The sequence below is a fragment of the Zootoca vivipara genome, chromosome 8 (genome assembly GCF_965207765.1).
Source record: "Zootoca vivipara chromosome 8, rZooViv2.hap1.1, whole genome shotgun sequence".
Taxonomy (NCBI): domain Eukaryota; kingdom Metazoa; phylum Chordata; class Lepidosauria; order Squamata; family Lacertidae; genus Zootoca; species Zootoca vivipara.
This window is the reverse complement of record NC_142591.1, coordinates 42,910,221-42,924,349: the sequence shown is the minus strand read 5'-3', so window position 1 is coordinate 42,924,349 and position 14,129 is coordinate 42,910,221. Positions and strand designations below refer to the sequence as shown.

Here is a 14,129-nt window from a genome sequence, read left to right as displayed (position 1 = left end):
TTTAGCAGCCACCTCTCTCCCTAAGTAAACTTTGTAAGAGGTTTTAAAAAAAACTTTGATCAAATTTCCATGTGGAAATCTGCCTTTTCATAGTAAGTGTATGAGCCATTTGCAAATTAATTCCATGCCAGCATGAAATGCTTCAAGTGACATGCACTGGTCCCACTTTCATAAACCATGATACTTTTCCGTGCAGGCATGCATGTTAGAAGAACAAATGTTTACTTTCAGGATGAAAGTTATAGGACATTGTTGGGTGGGGGAAAGCCTAACCTAGCAATGATCAGAGCTTTGGGTTTATAGACCTACCTTACAGTCTTTGTATGGGTCAGAGAAGGGTTCAAGTTTGGTATCAACCTGTAAACTGGAACTGGAACTTTACAAGCTCATAAACAAGCCATGTATTTATAAAATGCAGCCCAGATTATTATTTGGTTACAGTTACAAATAAGTTTAATAACTTTTTTTTTATTTGCTGAAGGTGGTGGCATCTTGATTGTTTGGAATTTAAGAAGTTCTGGTTCAGCTTTCGGGAGGGAAAGGGTGGTGGCTCATAAAGTCCTTCAATAAATTTGATAAATGAATAAATAACCCAAGTGAAAAGTTCAGAGGGAGAAATTTACCAGTGGCCACTCTTCCTTTAGTAGTTGCTCTTATTCTGCTGCTATCTCTGTAGTAGCAGGACTCGTCCCAGAATCTTTCACCCAGTCCTCCAAATTTTTGAAACTGCCTCCTAAGTTTTCCACCTGTGAACGGTGTGTGGGTGAGAGAGATTAAGAGGTATGTTGCCACTAGGAAGAGAGAATAATTCTGTTTTAGATGGGTTTATGAACAGATTATGTTTGTGACCCCATCACACCAGACTGCCTCTTGCACCAAGTGCCCTCTTATGTCAGAGCTGTTGTTGCACTCTTTTTTTAAGCCCAACTAATTATATGAAATATATATATGCATGTTATACATTCAATATTTATAAAAAGGTTAAGCCCCATGTGGTTTAATATGTTTCTGCAGCATAGTTTTGTAAGTATATTTATACAGTTATGTGCATTTTTATACAATTTTACAGAGTTATATACTGTACATAATTGCTGCTTGTATCTGTTTAAGCTCTGGTTACTTTAGGAAGCTTATATTTGCAAATAATAATGCACATATAATAATGAAAGAATTGTTCACATTTTTAGCAGAACTGGAGGGGGGGAATTGCTTCTTGTCAAGATTAAGGAGTGAGATAGGAATTAGGGGGGGGACAACTGTGTGTGTGAATAAGCTTGACATCAAGAAAATTCCATCCCTATTTGTCACAGCCCTGGTTTATATTACGAAGGGCAAACTGGCAGCCCAAAGACCAGATCCAGGGCCCGAGGCAACTTTAGCTGGCAGCCTGCCGGATTTTAAATCAAGGTGTGGTAAAATGTTTCCTCACAGGGTCATTTGTAAGGGAAAGTAACAGGAAACCTCTGTATGTATTTCATATAAATGTCATTGTCTACTTCTACATACTTTGAAAAGCAGTTCATCCATTTGCCCATGAGCTGTCTCTGAAGACAGATGGATGCCAACAATAACAATGCCTATGTGTTCTCTATAGGTTCAACCACCTCTCGAGATATATCCTCCAAATTTGGCACAAGGGCTCCCAAAGTGGGAGTGAAAGTCTTCATTGGTGTTTGGATACCCAGCAGCCATTCTGAATCAAGATGGTGGAGCGAAAAGTGATTCTGACTTAACTTTATCCAATTTGGGGCAGGATGGACGCCTCTGAAAATATCACCACCTCACCTGGCAGGATTTTATCAAATGTGGTGGGATGGTGCCAACCTAAGTCAATCTGGACAGCTCCGAATGTTCAGGGCAGGGCAGAGGCGGAATGGGATGTTTACAGGCTTTTTCGATGGTGTCTCAAATATACGCGATTTCACTTACCGTATTTTTCCATGTACAGTGGTACCTCGACTTACAAACGACTCGACAACCGAATTTTTCGACTTACTAATGGGGCAAACGCTTACGAATTTCTCGACATCCGAACAGAAACCGTGGCGGTTTTAGATAGGGTTTTTTTGACTTACGAATTTCTAGATGGGGTTGCTTCGACTTACGAATTTTTCCATTTCCAATGCATTCCTATGGGAAATCGCGTTTCCAATGGCGCTTTTCGACTTACGAATTTTTCAACCTACGAAGGTGCCTTCGGAACGGATTAAATTCATAAGTCGAGGCACCACTGTATAAGACTAGGTTCCCACCCCAAAAAAGTAATGTCAAAAATTAGGGGGTGTCTTATGCACGGATACATCTCCCCCATTTTCTTAAATCTGAGTCCCCCAAAATAGGGGGTGTCTTATATAGGGGGGTTGTCTTATAGATGGAAAAATATGGTAAATACACATTGCCTTGGAACGTAACCCCTGCGTAAATTGAGGGTGGGTGGGTTGCCTGTAGTTTATCAATCAATTCTTCTTCCAAGGGAAATATGGCAAATGTATCTCTTTGAGGGGAATAAGGGGCCTCCTAACAAACTACATTCCCCAGGATACTTTGGGGGAAGCTAAGACTGTTTAAAGTGGTATAATGCTGTTCTAAATACCTGGTGTGGCTGTGGCCTAAGTCAGACCATTACAGAATTGTCTATATCAGTGGTGGAGAAAGCTCACACTCTGGGACCAAATGCAGCCTTCCAAACCCTCAGAACTTTGCCTCAGAAATTGACTCCATTAATATTGTAAAAATAAACTTTTTGTGGGAATACAGTTCCTTATTCCACAATTCATAGGACAACTCTGTAGTTGGTCAGAATCCCAATGATGTAGATGGCATGTATAGCTCATTGCTAATGCAATGGGGCTTCCACTATTCCTCCCTTCTCTTGCATTCCCCTAATCTCCAGAGGTTTCAGCAATCCTCTGGAGCATATTTTTCAGGAGCATAGAGGGCTGAAGGGGAAAATCAGACTCTGTTAGATTTCACCCAGTCTGAGCAGGGGTTACCAAATTATGTCTAGCTCTGGATCTCTCACTGATAAATATTGTGTGCTAGATCCAGACATAGTCATACTTCATATATAGATCCATTGAAATCAATGGAATGTAAATGAATCACAACTAACTTAAGCCCCATTAAATGTCAGTGGGTCTGTTCTAACACAATGTATAAATCCTCAATTTTTAAATTCATACTATAGTACTGTAACACTTATGCCAGTAAGCTTTATTTATTATCTTCACTAAATATCTGAGCTCAGGAGAGCACAAACCATACCTACATACATGGGTGTACCCAGCGAGGGGCAGGGGGGGCAGCTGCCCCCTAGACGCAAAAACTTTTAAACCGTATTTTACGGACCATAACCCGCACTTTTTCCCTCTGAAAACTGAAGGGGGAAAGTCGCTGCAGGTTATGGAAATCGGGCTGTTTCCGCCCCCTCCGCGGCTGCAGCCAGTGACAAGAACGTGGGGAGGGTGAGAAGCAGCCTGAAATCGGGCTGTTTTCGCCCCCTCCACGGCTGCATCCAGGGACAGGAACGTGGGAGGGGGGAGGAGCAGCCTGAGCTGGGGGGCGGGAGCGGATGGGAGCTCCTTCCATCCTTCCTTCCCCCCTCTTTCTTTCTTTCTTTCTTATTTTCTCTCTCCCTCTCCCTTCTCTCTCTCTCTCTCTCACCCCTTCCTTCCTTCCTTCCTTCCTTCTCTCTCTCTCTCTCTCTCTCTCCCACACACCCACACACCCTTTCCTTCCTTCCTTCCTTCCTTCCTTCCTTCCTTCCTTCCTTCCTTCCTTCCTTCTCTCTTCCCTCCCTCCTTTCTTCCCTCTCTCTTCCCCTCTCTTGCCCCCCCCCCAGTTTTGATCCTGGGTATGCCCCTGTCTACATATGTTAAGACAGAGTCAATAATTTTTCAGCTTCTCTTAAAAATGCTTAATATGAAGTATCCACCTCCCAATCTGCAATTATCAATAGGTATATCAGAGCATTCTGTTATTAGCTAACACACACTATTGCAGCATAAACGTTTCAAAAGTAATTACTACTTCACTCTGATTGCCTCCTGTAGGAAAAAAGACAAGGAAGACACAGGGCTTTTTTTTACCTTTTTCTACAAAAAGTACTATAGTTGATAAAAAGAGAATGCAACTGATTCATTACATCAGTTAACATTTGATTCCCTTTTTTGTTCTCATTCAAAAAAAGCACTGTTCAAATTGCCCTAATTTGAAAACAGTAACAGTAAGAGTAGGAAATACTTGACAATGAAGATGTGAAACCTCTAAAAACCAGTTACCTTAGTAACCATTAGAATGTAGAAGAATAAGAATACACCAACAGTCAGGACTTCATTTCAGATTCTATGGGGGTTTAGGCTAGAATACAGTCAGCTTTCATTAGCTTTTTGTTTTTCTCAGCAGGTCCTTGGACTTTGAAAGGAAACCTGAATGACAGCTAAGAGCAATTCCAGCCTTACTCTTGATTACCCATGCCAAATAGGACTGCTTTCTCCAGTGTAAACTTCCCAAGCAAACCACAGTGAGCTAGCCCTGAATGGTATTGTGAGTTATAGTCCTGAACCCCAAATCATAATCCATGTAGTTTAGTGCTCTCTCACATGTGGAATAAAATGGCATACTTTTGTAGATATACCAAGTTAACCTTTAACGAACAAAGGGTAAAAAAACTATTTAAAAAACCAAAAACTCTTTCTCACTCTCCACCCTTATAAATGGTGGAGGGGAACATGAAGCTTCACAACTATAAGCAACTACCGTATGTTTATTACCATTTTAGAGACCGGGAAGTAGAGACTAGTAGTAGAGGCTCAGAAAGCTTAAAGAAACCTGCCAATGTCACTCATGATCTGTGTCAGAAGCAGAAACAAAGTATGTTATAGAATAGATCGTGGTACTGTAATGTGGGAAAGTAGTGGCCAATTTTATTCTGTTTTGGGTATACTACTATTTATGGTAGAACGTTCTTTTTAAAAAAACAGAAACAAAACCTTATCTATGAGTTTCCACTTGATCCTAAGTATTTCTTCTTAGTCTTTTAAACTGAGCAGTAGGGAAAGTAAACTTTGGAAAGTTTAGAAATCTAGTACTTCCTTCTTCTTGATGAAGAACATAGTAACACAAACTATCTGGTTAGGATACAAGTAGGATAGCAAATGAAATATTTTTGTCAATTCTCCCAAATAAATACAAAACATCTGGGGGGCCGCAGTTTGGGGATGCCTGCTCAAGAGCATAACTTATTTGTTCTGCTTACATGAAGCAGAATAACTTGTCAACTAAAGCAGAGGGTTGGACTGGATGGCCCTTGTGGTCTCTTCCAATTCTATGATTCTATAAGGAAAGAAAACACCTTGAATATGCTGCTATCTACCATTAGAAAATAATAAAAAGAAAATTATGCTTATGAACAGCTCTCCTTGTTTAATGCTTAAAAATGTGCTCCTTCAAATAAGTATTGTATTTAACAGGGATCTCTCAGTTTCTTTTCTTAGCAGAAATGAGGTGGTTCAGTCTCTGAAGCTAATGAGATTTGGCCCTAGTCCAGGCATCCCCAAACTGCGGCCCTCCAGATGTTTTTGGCCTACAACTCCCATGATCCCTAGCTAACAGGGCCAGTGGTCAGGGATGATGGGAATTGTAGTCCAAAACATCTGGAGGGCCGAAGTTTGGGGGTGCCTGCCCTAGTCAGTACTGGGATATCTTATGAACATTGTTCAAGATTGTCCTGAACCATGCCATCTATGACTGTGGTGGACAACTGAATTTATTGAAGAGTTGAAAAATATAATGACAATCACTTAAATATTGGTGACTAGGCCATGCATACAGTAGTACACTCAACATGCCTCGACGCCATAGCTGCCAAGTTATCCCTTTTTTAAAAATATCCCTTATTTTCCCTTATGCTGAATAGGCTTCCTCGCGAGAAATGGGAAAACTTGGCAGCTATGCTCGACGCTGAAATAGAATGTAGATGCCATTTTGCTCATTTGGAGTGCTTGTACCTACAGACAAACTTGAATTAAGGCCAGAGCACAGATAAATTCAGGAGCATTTTCAATCTCCAGCTGTCACTTTTAAAGAAGTATAAAACAGCTAGCCTTATATAAATTATTTAAATACACTTCTAAAACCAAGATGTTGGAAATGCCAATGCATTCCACTTGTATTGTTTTGCAAATACTGTATACAAACTAAAACGATAATAAGTTGTAAAAGAAGAAGAAGAAAAGAACACCAATTGGCTCCCCTGCTTTTTTTTTTTTACACAAAGGCATCAGCGCTTACAGCTTCAGCACAATTATTCAATCAGTGATATTACCTCCTGTAACTCCAGAGTGTCTGTTATTACTATTAGTTAAACTACAGCTATCCAGTGTTAAAATACAGCTATCCAGTGTTTACAAATGATGGGATTCGGGAGGGAAGAGATGCCACCAGTGGTATTTGAGATTGTATATGGGCCCTAAAGAGAACCAATTGTTTGAGAGAGACAAAAGCCAATTCAATAGGAAGCCAACCATCTCAGGACAGATGGTCACTGATTCAGGTTTCATCCCTCCCCACAACAAAAATAAGCTTAGGAGGTATTTTCTGTTACTAAGCAACAAGCTGAAGAAGGCATAAGTCCTTTACTACATGTTATTTCCCCTGCTTCTTTCTGATTTAATGTAAGAAAACAATGTCATTCTCCAAAATGGCGAGTTTTAAAGAGGGGCTGAAATCAGCTCAGCTGTGAATGTTTCCACTAAAGCTGGTGTTTTAAATCTTGAAAGCACATGATTAAAGCGGTTAAAGTTACTAGCTTTAAAAAATCATGCTTTCCAAGCTTTGATCACTTAGCTCTTTAAAAATTATCTAGATCTCTCAGAGAGAGATCCTAACTCCCCCATTTCTTTTTTAAAAAGAAAGCAAAAGCAGCAATGCAATTCTCCTTTGCCACATAAGGAAATGATTAGATTCACATGTGCCTGGAACCTGCCAGAGTTCAAGGCTTTCTGCCTTATTTTTCCTAAGTGCTTCAGCCCCAGCCCACAACCTGACGTGCATTGCCTTTAAAAAAAACAAACACCCAGCAACATAAAACCATGACAATGTAAAGCTGCAACCATAAGGCCTGTTTTTGTCTGTGTGGTATCTATGCACATAAGTAGAACTACGGTACTGTATACCGGTATGCATGTCGAGAGACCTTGGGGAGAGGGGAGGGGAAAATACAGACTTTGACATAGGGAATTAACATAGACATCTCCCTCCAACAGTAATAAACGTCACAAAAAAGCTTGCAACCTCGCCTAGCAAGTTTACTTTTTTGCAAGGATTGCAAAGATTACAACATAGCCATCTCAACCAGCCTTCAAAACACTAGAAGATACTGCTAGATTATAAAGGCAACTCAGTTAATGAAAGTATCTTGATTAAAGAGGGGTGTAGTGGTGTGTGTGTGTGTGAGAGAGAGAGATTCTCCCACACCCTTTACCAGTATAATTGTATTATATTTGTGTTTAAGCTCCAGAACAAACAAACAAAAAACAAAAAGATTAGTATTCCTTTGCATCTTTCACATTTCTAATTTATTTAAGTAAAGCCAAAATGTCTCCAAAATGTCTGCAAGTTCCACCAATCAAGAATAAACAATGAAAAACCGGGGGGGGGGGGAATGCAAGGAGGAGAGAGAGAGAAGATCTAACAGGGATTCGAAAATGCTATCAACATTTGTATCCCAGAGGGAAATCTGGTGAAGGACTGTCTTGGCTGTGGAGAAGGGGAAGAAAGAATGAAGGATGAGACAAGTTACAGGGAGGAGAGGGAAGGAGCCCTTTGGCTCAATTCAGATTAGGATCAAGAAAGAACAAACAGGTTTGTTTGACCCCCATTTCATGCAAGTGGGTTACCAGAGGCCTAGCTACAAAGAGACAGAGTTAAAATTATCCACACGAGTGACCTGCAATAAAACAAGATTTACAGTTATGATCTTCTTTACCCCAAAAAATGTGATGGAAAGATACTAACTTCCCAAGACAGTAGCTGATCATCTGTTTAAAGTAGGGGGCCCCTTGATCTGTTACGAACACATTCTTAAGCTGTTTTCACAAGGGATGCCAAATAGGTTTTGCACGTCCTGTTTCACCAACTCAATGCAGTACCTACAGTGTGCGCTTGAATTCAGTCCCCACAGTGTACATACACTTAAAAACAAAACAAAAAAGTAAAGAAGAAGAGGCCACCTTCTAACTCACATTAACAACATTTACACATTCCAGACGAAAAGGCGTCAGCAGCACTAGGTGGGAAAAAAGCCCTGTAGACTACAAAACATATGGTCAAATAAAAAAAGGAAGAGGGGGAAAGCTGTCCACAGCATGTGGTCTGCAAATGCTTTTGCTTGTGTGTCCATCACTGACTGTGCTGTGCCTTTCCCAAGAAGAACTCATCTGTTTGACTCCTAAGCTTTGGGACACACAGCCCCCATAGACTCCCTGATATGCCAAACTGAGCTAACAACCTTGACTAAAGAGTCCATTTCCACCAATCCTCACCCCCAAAGAAAACCAATACCAACTGGGAAAGAAGCCAGGTCCTGGTCTTCTTATTCTGCAATGATGTTGTCACTTAAAGCATTGCTACATTTGTCTCCTACGCCTACAATCAAATAGGCATGATGCAAGAAGAAAATTGGATGGGGAAAACAAAAACAGGCGCTACTATAGGCGATAACTTAGGAACAGGAGGAGCAAAATGGCAACAGGCAGTGCTTTTTCTGAGGGGATGCAGGGGTACACATACCCCTAAACATTTTGTGAATCTAAGTTTGGCCTCATTGAGGGGCAGTATTTCAATATGAGTAGGATAATGAGAATACCCCTAAATATGTTTTGGGGGGGGGGAGCACTGGCAGCGGGCACCAGTAGAACCAATTGTGCGTAGACCATGCGTGTCTCATTTCTCCCTGTGATGCTAACCAAAATATAAAGCCGTATCAGAGGCCAGTATGGGTGCAGTCAGACATCAAGGTTTAGTCTCACTTTATTCTTCACTAGCCAGTACAGTACTGAAAATCATAGAACTGTAGATTTGGAGGGGACCCTGAGGATCATCTAGTTCAACTCCCTGCAATGCAGGAATATGCAGCTGTCCCATATGGGGATTGAACCTATGACCTTCCCCATTGCCAGCACCACACACTAACCAACTGAGCTATCCACTATTCTTCCAGAAAAAAATGGATGAAAACACCTCTGCCGAACAATTTTGCATTGCTTTAAATATATATTTTATCTATTTTTATGGTATGTCTGTAAATTGCCTTAAGACCTGGGTCACAACCACATCATACATTTAAAGCACATGGCTTCCCAAGAAGAATGCAGGGAACTGTAGTTTACCCCTCACAGAGCTACAAACAACAAACAAAAGTTCCCAGGCTTCTTTGAGGGTAGCCATGCACTTAAAATGTTTTAAAATGTATGGTGTTGATGTCACACACACACAAAGAGAGAGAGAGAGAGAGAGAGAGATTCAGAGCAACAATAGTCAGAACTCATCTGGACTACACACAGTACTGGGCACTGTGCTTTGAGGAGAAAGTATATTTGGGGGGGGGGGAGAGAACCTCAGGCCCAGGAGCGAAATGAAGCCTCCTCATGACTATCTCTATAGCCCTCAGGACTGTCTCTAGGCCAAGCCCCCCCTTCCTCAGCCCCCCCTTCACTGCGCCTGATCTGTTCCCACCTTGAGTGCTTTTTCCTAGGTGGAATGTGTTCTTGAACTGTGATTATGCCCCTTGCTTGCCTGGGTGGATGATATATAGGGTGTGGGGGTGTATAAACCTCAGAGTTTCACATGCCTGGAATGTAGTCTTGCAAAGGTAAGAGTTGCATCCTTTGCTCTGTCCGCCTTTTGCCTCCGGCTGCCACTCTCCATTGGAATCCAACCACAAGGGATTGCAGCCCTCTGGCTCAAAAGGGCTCTCTACCCCAGAGGATGACAAATTGGAAAGGGTTCTGGGAAGGGCAATGAAGATGGTCAAAGGTATGGCAAACAAGGAAAGGTTGAAGTATATACTGTATTGAGTATGTTTCAGCTAGAAAACAGAATTTGTGAGGGGAGGTCTTTAGAGCACTCTACCTCAAAACATTTGACAGGCCGTGTATTCTCTGCTGCCCCAAAGGGAAGGACTACAACTAGGAAGAAAGTTACAGGAATGAAGATGCTGACTGACTGACTGGTAGGAGAAATGCCTTGATGCTAGGGCAGTTCAATAATGGAACTATTTACCTAGAGGCCAACCCTCACTAGTGGTATTTAAGCAGATGTTGAATACCCATCTTTTAGGGACTGGGACTCCCTAGCACTAGATTTCGGTCATCAACCATAGGGCTAGGCTACAAAGGCTGCCCCCGACTCTAGGATTCTATAATCAGTCTCATTTTAGCCCAGGAATTTATTTTTTATATTTATATCCTGCCTTTCAATGTCAAAGATATCTAGGATAAAATGCAACAAAACAAGCTAAAATGCAATTCTAAAAAATGATGGAAGAAATCCACAGCTTGACCACCAATCCCTTCTGTGCCTTTACTAATTGAAGTTTGTATAGTTCCAAGCAGACAGAAAGGGCAGGACAAGTCATGCACAGGTGGTAATGGTACTTTTGATGTACTGGGTGTGGCAACAAGTCGCTCTTTCTGGTGCATATATTCTAGGGTTCCAGAAATGGGACAAGCCCTCCGTCTCTCATGTGTGTGTGTGTGTGCGCACGCATGCACACATACATGTAGACTCACAGAGCTGAAGTGGCAAATAATACATGTACACATTGTTCACTATTGTACTCTACCCAAGGTTCACCCCCCACCATGAAAGCTAAATGAAACCTCCAGGTATAGAGTAGCATAACTCTGCATGCCAGCTCCTGGGGAGAAACAACAGAGCATAGCTGTCCTGGCTGTGAGTTTCCTGCAGGTCCAAGTGGCCCCTGGTAGAAATACACAATGCTGAACTAGATGGACCTTGGTCTGATCAAACAATAAAGTTCTCACTGAGGGTATTAGATGACTATTAAGAGAGACCACTCTTCTCATCAGTTGTCTGCAGTCAATGTGCACTGCTTTGGAATCTGATTTTTCCACATCGTTACACACCCACTTTTGCACACAGCAGCTGCAGCCTGCAGCAATGTACTTTGGCAAGTGCCAGTGAAATGAAGACGCTAAGCAAGCAACTCCTAACAGTTTATTGTCAAATAACAAAGCATTTAATGCAAAGTAAACCACTTTACTTCTTAAATAAACTATCTAAATAAACCCATGGTTATTTCAAAACAGCCAAATCCCAAAGAAGAACATCATGCAGAATAAACCTCAAATATGACAACATAGCCAAAGTAACAATGTGTTCAAATACTATGACTGGGTTCCTATACAGTACAGTACATTCCATAAAAGGTAAAGGGACCCCTGACCATTAGGTCCAGTCGTGACCGACTCTGGGGTTGCGCGCTCATCTCGCATTATTGGCCGAGGGAGCCGGTGTATAGCTTCCAGGTCATGTGGCCAGCATGACAAAGCTGCTTCTGGTGAACCAGAGCAGCACATGGAAACGCCGTTTACCTTCCTGCTGTAGCGGTTCCTATTTATCATGGAAACGCCATTTACCTTCCTGCTGTAGCGGTTCCTATTTATCTACTTGCATTTTGACGTGCTTTCGAACTGCTAGGTTGGCAGGAGCTGGGACCAAGCAACGGGAGCTCACCCTGTCACAGGGATTCGAACCACCGACCTTCTGATCAGCAAGCCCTAGGCTCAGTGGTTTAACCACAGCGCCACCTGGGTCTAAATTCCTCCAAGCACAGTGAGGCTTGCTCCTGAGTACACATGACCAAAGGCATAGCTTGGGGAGGAGAATGGGTGCCACATCGCAGGGAGCAGCACTTACCACAGGGCCTGCACCTTGCCTGAGCCACACATCTCTCCTGGGAGTGACACAGTGGCTCGGGCGCCTGCATGCTCTGCGCTGCCCAAAACGACAGCGTGGGGCTTGCATCTGCCCATTGCCTCCCCTCAGCCGCCCTACAGCTGAGGGGGAGTCTCTGCATTGTGCCCTGCCCGGGTCACCCTGCCCCATGGGCAGCTTGCTCTGCCCCCGGGCACAGTGCGCATGCATTGCCCCAGGCACCCAGGCAGCTAGCTATGCCGCTGCACATGCCTAGGTTCAGGCTGCATAAAAGTAATAAGTGAACTTTGCTTCACAAGCATTGACTGTCTTATGCAGTTGGTAAGGTAACCTGCAGATCAGTCTCCCCAATCTGGTGCCGTCTGGTGTTTTGGAGTACAACTCCCATCAGTCACAGCTGTTGTCCAAAACATCAGGAGGGCACCAGGTTGGGGGAGGCTGCTGTATCCACAGAGTATCCACCTGTTTCTTTGTGATCTGTAAGAGGCATTAGCACAGCACCCCACTAAGGATGGGCTAGCCACAGTGCACTTGTGGATTCCCGTATTCACATTTTATCGATTTTGATCTCAACTGTTGTTCATTTGGGAGGGGTTGGTCCCCTTCCTTAGTTAACCATCTACAACTATGTCTGAGAGTGGGAGGTAATTCTGCACTAAAAGAGAATACTCAGGTTGCTTCATTCTGCATTCTGAGTAGTACAATGGTACCCTGGTTTACGAACTTAATCCGTTCCGGAAGTCCGTTCTTAAACCAAAGCGTTCTTAAACCAAGGCATGCTTTCCCATAGCAGCAGGGGACTCAATTTACAAATGGAACATACTCAAAAGAAAGCGGAACATGTTCTGCTTCCAAGGCAAAGTTCACAAACCGAAACACCTACTTCTGAGTTTGCAGCATTCTTAATCCAAGTTGTTCATAAACTAAGCTGTTCTTAAACCAAGGTACCACTGTAGTAGAAACAGACCCTTTCCTGCTGGCTCTCCCAGTAACTGCACAGAAGGGAACTTTCACAATAAGACTATTTTCCTTCTCTTTCTATATGTTACTCCAGCCCACTTCCTGACTTCCTGTGTTTGATGATGCTGCGAGCAGCATAAAATGTCTTCTCACCACATCTGAATAGTTTCCAAGCCTCATGTCAACTTAAACGGGTGATTTCCCAAAACAACTCCAAGCACATACTCCTCCGCCAACTTTGATCTGCAGCAGCTGTGCAAATTGCAATTCAGCAAGTAGCATAGTAAATTTCAGTGAAGAATTACATTTAAAATGAGCTATAATCCTGACTCCACAGAAATATTATAGGGAATATGTAATCTAACCACTGGTTCACATTGCCTCCCACACATTGCAGCAGCACCAGATACAGCTGGAGGGGGGCAGGGGGCAGGGAGAAGCTGTCACACGTTTAAAACCACTATAAAAGAAAGTCATAATGAAAAAAATCAGTTTGGCAATGCTTTTATATCATCATATAATACAACTTCTTTCACATCCCCAAAATGGGACCTTCAAAGCAGCTGGCAATCATAAAAGACAGCAAACAAAGAAATATAAATAAATAAATAAAGCACAGCTAAAAACAAACCAGGAGCAATTATCACTCCAATCAACAAAGAGAGCATAGAAGTCATTAAATTTAAACTAATTCCTAAGAAGGCTCTACATTTAGAAACAAACAATGAACCAATACCCACATGGAAAGAAGCATCTTCACTTCTCATTGAAAGGCAAAAAGGAGATTAGTTGCCTCTCCAGGGATTCCCAAAGCCATGGTATCAGCACTGAAAAGGCCCTCTTGCATGCCCACTCACTGTGCCCCAGCTGGGGATGGGAGGGTCTTTGCTGCCAATTGAAGCATTTGGGCAAGTTCATATGACAAGAGACAGGGTTTTAAACAGCCTGGTCCCAACTCATTTAGGTCTTCTTAAAGGCCCCCATTTTTTAAGGTGAGAAACAGAACCAAAAGGCAAAGCAAAAAAACCTACAAACAGTAAATATGCTATCATGTCAACCAATTTATAGACTAAACCTAATGGCTATAATGCCTACGAGTGTTTATGGAAAAAAAAAATTCAAAAAAAGTTGAACCATATGATGAAAAATATATAAAAAAAGGATACAATTAAAAACAACAACTAAGGTTGTGCAACTTTTAAACAAAATCT

General features: G+C 42.2%; 1 protein-coding gene across 10 annotated transcripts in view; it reads right to left on the bottom strand.

The window, feature by feature from the left end:
- The window catches only part of GREB1L (GREB1 like retinoic acid receptor coactivator), a 173,353-nt gene that overhangs the window by 136,802 nt on the left and 22,422 nt on the right, over positions 1–14,129 (bottom strand). The gene's annotated exons all lie outside the window — the stretch shown is intronic.